Consider the following 7,002-nt stretch of genomic DNA (forward strand, 5'->3'; position numbering starts at 1 on the left):
AACTTCTCTCCAAAAGAGAATGAGACCACAAATACAAAGTTGGAAACTTTTTTACCAAAGATCATTTAAAGGTGAAAATTTTCCAAAGGTGGAATAGCTAGCTTCAAAAGTAGAACAAAGGACCTCACATGTTCAATAAGTTCCAATAAGAGGTAAAAGAAGTGCCTTTCAATTTAGAAAATGTGCTTTCAAAGGGAGAGGGAGAGCCCCCAAAGTAGTAGAGCTAATGTACATCACATTAATGAGTTCGAGTTAGTTCTATGGAGAGGGGCTAAGTACATTATATTTACTAATATTCTAGGTTTTATGTCTAAATTTGGAAAAAGTAATTGTGTCTCCACATTTATGTTGGAGATTAAAGGGTTGCATGTGCCTAGCTACCTATACTTATATTGTCCTTAGTGTCCCCACACCTATACACTACAAGTGGCAGCCACCCACATCATTGTCCCATGAATCGGAAGCTGATCCTATCTCGTGCCACATAGTATCTCTTAAGTGACACATCATGGTTCTTCTCTCCTAGCATATCTACATCTGTAGATGTAATTAAATTTCTAGTGAAGTAATTTGGAGCTTGGAAGGTGTCTAGAAAATTGCGATGAGGAATTTTCATGCAATCTCGTCTATCAATGCATAACCTGCCCATTATTGTGATTTCTGACCATGGTTAAGATTTAAGCGCTCATACAACAATGGACGGCGGGTGGGCACGAGATGGAGAGGATGGAGTGGAAAGGGCAGAGTTCTGGTGGTGGTGCCATGGAATTTGGCGTGGCACCATTGATCATTATTTGTTAGAGCATCCAAAGGCATTAGCCACAATAGGAGAGAGCCTAGGAGTAGTCCCCCATAATAATCGATGCAATTTTCAGGGCATCCCATAGCTGCTCCAACCTCTACCTCCTACTTTTTGCCCAACCTCCATATTGGGAACTAGTACAATGAGAGGTGGTCAAGCATTGATTCATTTTTGGGACAGACATGATGTTCATAATTTGAAATGTTTATGCTTCTTTGATGCTTATGCACTGAAGATCTAATGCTAGAATGATGTATTAGTGCTTGGGAAGGCTCTACGGATCTATCAGAGCTTGCTTTATTCACCCACCATTGGAAGGTTTAATGATGTCATCAACAATGGACAATAAGATTATATATTGAATATCAATGAAATACGTGTGCTTTTATGTCACTCATTATGCTCTTGGATCATATGCATGTTAGCACTACTAATTATGTTGGATATGTTATTTTTAATATTTGAGATTTCATTGTAAGCTCCTTTACATTCATATTTGGTAGAGGTTTCATTGGTCAGTGCTTTACCACTTATGAGCTTGGATATTTATGCCATTTGTATGCTCTCATATGTATCCTTGGCATTATTGGGCTTCAAGATGTTATGATGTATATGCATTGAGCTTGCTTTACTCTCCTACACTCAAGTTTGCTTTCAATGGGTGTATTTTCAATTTTGTATTGCAAAGTTTCACTTTTGGAGCCCATGGGATCTCTCTGTATGGTCATTGGTTTATGTAGAGCTTGTCCTTGTAGTCATTGGCCACTATGGGTTGATCTTTATTTGATATTCGGTTTTCCAATACTCCCTCTTGTCATGGATACATGCTTCATTACGTAGTACTGAGCTTCACTATTCATGAGAAATGAGTTGGTTGCAACTTGGTAGATCTCACATTTGTTTGGAGATATCTTATCCACAGTTAACTTATTCACATCATTACTACATTATTGGGATGCATCTATATCTAACATCTTTTATTCTCTAATAGTATTTGGTACTTGGAGTTTCATGCTCTTTCTTGGATACTACTAGTTGCATTGTAAGTCATCTTGACATTCGAACTTTGTTGGCAATGGAAGCACTCTATTTTGGACATTTACCTATAGTTTCTCATTATACTATAGTTTTATGGCAAGCATTGTTGAAATTCGGTTTTGAGCTATCTTATGAGAGCAAACACTTGTATTAGGCACTCTATTGCTTCTATTTTTGCTCTTTTTGGGGGCTGATTTACTATTATTACAACAACCTTTTCTCTCTTTATTTTGCAGTCATAATGGTGGGTGCTTCTAGTGCCTCTAAGAATAGTGTCATCTTTAACATTGATAAGTTTGATGGAAATAACTATTAAAAGACTTAGATATGGCAAGGTTTGATGAAAAGAAAAAAGGTAGACTGTTAACCCCATTGCAAAGAAAGCAAAAAGAAATTTTAAAAGATGCACCGCAAAGCGGAAAAAGGTGGCCCGTCGACTAAAGAAATAGGAGGAAAAAAGGCCAAAAACACAAGGACAACATTAAAATTTCAAGGAAAACATAAAATATGAAAGGTGCATTCTAAATATAAAATAGCACTCTAAATCCCTGTACAAGAGTGCCAAGCTCCCTCCTATGCAATTTGTAAATGTAGACAGGCATGGGTGAAGGCACAATGCAAATAGGAAGGAAATAGGAAAAGAGGACCTAGGCTAAAATGGTCGACCATGTAAAATAAGGATGGGTGCCCAAAGGGGATTAGGGTTAGGGTTTTGTATAAAAGACAAAAAGTGAATAAAGAAACTCATTTTTGTGTGTAGCCAATACTAGCTCACCTTCTCTTCTTCTTGTTGTTCTTTCTTGTTTGAGCACATAGATTACAATCAATTAGAACATATTAAAACGTACAAAAACATGTTATTATCAATTGTTTTTTAGGAAGGAACACAGAAATGGACGAAGGGGATAGATTCTATGCATCACATTGACAACTTTGTTTTAAAAAAATTATTGTTATGGTTGCTTTTGGATTTGTGAATGATGAGTTATAGCTCTTATGATTCCGGGCTTGCATAGCCAGACGAGTTGTAGATTGTGGTGGTTTGGGACATTGGGATCCCCAACCCAATGCTCCCCTAATACTTTGCGGAGTGTGGAAAAACTCACCTATGGGTGGGGGTCCTACGCTCCTGAGGGAGGTAGGTGTTTTTGATTTTTGATCACTCAAGCACCTAAGAGGGCAAAGGGCCAAGTGGTAAGTGCCCCTATTATGTAGGACGGCTCCGAAGGCTCAGGGAAGCTTAGAGGGGCTCTGAGCTAGTAAATTCCTTGTTGACCGTGGATGGCGTGTGCTCACATACAGCCCAATCCTGAGGGATTTGAAGGTCCTACCCTAGGTTGGATGATGTCTTTCTATGGAAAGACGGTTCTGTATCACTCTACGAAGTGATAGTGAAATAAAGTATCTAATTTCCAAATTGTTTGTTATGTGCTTAAAGACCAAGCTTAAAGAACCCAGTTTAATGGAGTAATAAATAGAAGTTGATTTTATATGTTTCAAACAGCGTGGTAGTATGTTTTGCTAATTAGAAAACTAAGCAAACCCCATCGAGGAAAGTGGGAGGCTTCAATCCTGACGATCGAACACCTATGTGGCTGGGCAAACCCGATAAGTCGGGTAACTTTCCACCAACACTAGATAGAGCTGATTAAATCATGACCCTCCCAATATCAATAGGATTAGTTACCAAGTTTCACACTATTTTAGTGGGTCGGAGCTGATATTTTATCTTATGGGTAGGGGGATTGAGTTAGACTCTTCCCCGTCTCTCACTCTCTTTGAACCAAGTGTGGTGTTAAGCTCACTCATGCCTTTGATTGATTACAAAGTGGTATTTCTTAGGTGGGCATTAGATTGCTGTTAGGGGTGACTTGTTCACGCTTCCCCTATGAGGTAGAACTGAGATTCCCATGTTCAACTAAGTCCAAGGTTTCCCATGGAGAAGCGGGATGGTGATGTGCATGGATATGAATTTCAGTCGACTACTAGAGGACTCCTCCAAGTCTATTGGAGGAGGCACCTCACACGTGGTATCAGAGCCTAGGTTTCAAAAGAACCTAGGTTTCAAATGAGCTTTTAGTGTAAGGTTAAGTAGTCAACATATAAAATAAATTAATAAAATAATCACACTTGTTTGAAGAAAATTGTTGTTAACTATCTTGCTCTAACACTAGCATACATTGTGCCCTTAGGAACTTAGCAATGAGGAAGCTACACGTTTGCGGGATATCTTTCCCATCATGTATCAAGTAGCCTTAAGGTCGAATAATTTCTCATACCGTGAAGCTATATTTGAGATAATGGAGATTATCTTTATTCCTCCAATTATATTGCAACCTCATCCTAATTCATTGTACATGAGAGATTTCTAGCAAAAAATAGGCCACATATGGGGATATATTGTGAACATAACATCCTTCTTCATTACGAACTATGGAGGATTCGATGGGCTGAACAATCAAGGATAGTTAAGATATAACTTTTGTTCACTGCCTTTGCTAAACAGTTACTAGACATTGGAAATGAGCCTATACCTAAAACCTTGTGGGTATATCGAAAAGTGCTACAAATAGTACCACACAAGAGAGTTGTTGTAGTACCAAGAAGGCCCTATTTTGGTACTGGATGTTTTGGTTATCCCCAAGAACCACCATATTATGTTTTTTGCCATGTGTATGAGAATCCCCCAAGATATGAGAGTATAGACCTTGATACTTTTATGAGGAAAGGATCCACGAGATGGTGTATTGGTAGATCATAAATATGATCAATATATCTTTGTAAATACTTTTCATAAATATAAAGTCTCGTTATTATTTTTTTGAAGAGCATGAGCTATGAGCTTATGATGATAATTGAGTTGCTTTGACATATAAATGGTAAAGCACACTTTATGCGATTGATTTTTGAGATAATGTATTCCACTGCCTAGTCAATCCTCAAACATTGAGTTTCAAGAATCCATAATGACAATTCTTGAGAGTATGACAAACCCTCATTACACCCAAATCCAACAGGGTTGGTTTAGAAGAATGCCATGGAGAATAGCTTGAAGCTTCTTCACAATCAACCCTAATCATACAGGGAACCTCAAGATCGATCTCAAGAGAATTTAATGGCTTGAAGAACTAAAACTAGTTTGATGCTTCTTATTTGAAGGGCAGAGGGTTAATGATACTGTGACAATTAATGGGGATATAATGACCCTACATCATTGGGTGTATGAACAAGTCATCCAAATTATACCTCCTAACCGTATAATAGTCCACAGGAGACATGCTCGAAATGGTTAATTTGTCAGAGGATACCCTCCTTTACCCTCAGTTTATAGAGTCTTAGAGATAGATAAGAAACCTCCTTACTTTGTAAATGTACCATTACACGAAATCCATAACTCTAATCTCCATTGTATTTCTCTTTTGATAAATAAAGATTACCTTAATTTCTATAGTTGACTAAGAGAGAGTATGTACTTTTACTCTTGGAAAATCAAATCTAACATTTAGCTTGTGTGATAATCAGAATCACCAATTAGTGAAAATTGATGAAACATACAAGGAACTCCAAGAGAAGAAGTTTCTTCTCAAGCAAACACCACCACTTAGGTTTAGCGGTGAAGGACCCAAGGTGGAGCAAGATGCAGAAGCATGGATTAAGGCTTTGGATGACTATTTCCTAGCCGCTAAAACTACTACTATAAATTGACGTCCATGATTACTCGTCTTTGTCTTACTGGCGAAGCTAAACTTTGGTGGAAACAGTTTTGCCAAGATAAAGGGATAACACAAGCTTCCCAAACTTGGAAGGAGATCAAAGAATATATGAAAGGACGTTATCTTTCCCTATCTTTTGAATCAATCAAGATGAATGAATTCTACAACTTACAAAAATTAAGCCTAACCTTGGAAGGATACTATTCCAAGTTTATATGCACCCCAAATGACAACGTCTCAAAAGATTGCAAGGTTCTACTACCAAGGACTAAATCCACCTTTGGACACTCACCTTGAATCAATGAGACTAACAACTCTCAAAGATGCTCTTATGTGAGCAAAACCTATGGCCAAGGAAACTTCTCGAAATGACCAAAGGAATTGTCCAATAAACAACTATGGAAGGGGCTACCCAAACCATCGTGTCAACATGACCAATGCCAGAGGGAATGGTAGAGCTAATGCAATCACCCAATGACCAAATGCGATAGGAGTCATGCAATTCTACCAGTCCGAAAGGATTGGAAACCTAAGGGAAAATTGTCCTAACTGTCCTCAAAATCCTAGCCCAAACCAGGTTGATGGAAGAGGTCGAGGGAATGACAACAACAACCCAGGCTGTGGATGTGGAAGAACAGCTGATGCCTGCCCGGGTAAATACCATGATTGGATAGCCCAAGGAATGCACATTAGGTGAAGAAATTAAAAGAGGATCCATTCATGATGCTGTGGAAAGGAAAGTGTTGAGATATCGAGCTCCACTCGTGATATGCCACAGTGATTGTTGTGCATTTATGTCACCGACTTGGTAGCTGTAGATGTGGTTGGTACACTGCCCATGAATAATAGCTAGATGATAGCTATCCTTATCTACTCTAGTTCGTAGCTCAGTTAGTATGCCACCTTAGTTAGTTGAGTTTGGTTTGAGACCTATATATAGGGTTCTTCTATTTCTCTGTACTTGAGTTCTTTTTGGCTTACACAACTAAGAAGAGGAAAACTGTTTTCAGCCTCCACCTTTGTGTGTATTCCCCCATTGTGCAAGCAAGAAAGCTACAAGTGAGACTCCTTCCTTCTCTCCCACAATCTTGACATGGTATCAGAGCCTGGTTCGTGGTAAGGAGCTCAAGAAGCAAACCAAGTTCGCGGTGTTCTGGTAAGAAACAATGTTGCTTTCATTTTTCGAGTTTGGAAGCAAGTCTCTACAGGTAGCACAGCCGGAAAGTGCCTGAGTGCATTGTCTCAGATTAAGACGCCCTTCACGATGTAGCAGGAGGACAGTAAATGCTGCAGGGAGGGGCTTTAGCCCTTGGTTGCCCTGTTTTTTTTATTTGAGGCCATTTTGGGGCCTATTTTGGAGGCGGAACTTTTCTGCACGCACTCAGGAAAAGGCCATGTTTTTGCTGTGCGACCACTGTTCTACAGGTCGGTGAAAAGTTACCACAAAAA

This window comes from Lygodium microphyllum, chromosome 30, assembly GCF_053477565.2.
Source record: "Lygodium microphyllum isolate KBCC chromosome 30, Lygodium_microphyllum_v1.1.10, whole genome shotgun sequence".
NCBI lineage: Eukaryota > Viridiplantae > Streptophyta > Polypodiopsida > Schizaeales > Lygodiaceae > Lygodium > Lygodium microphyllum.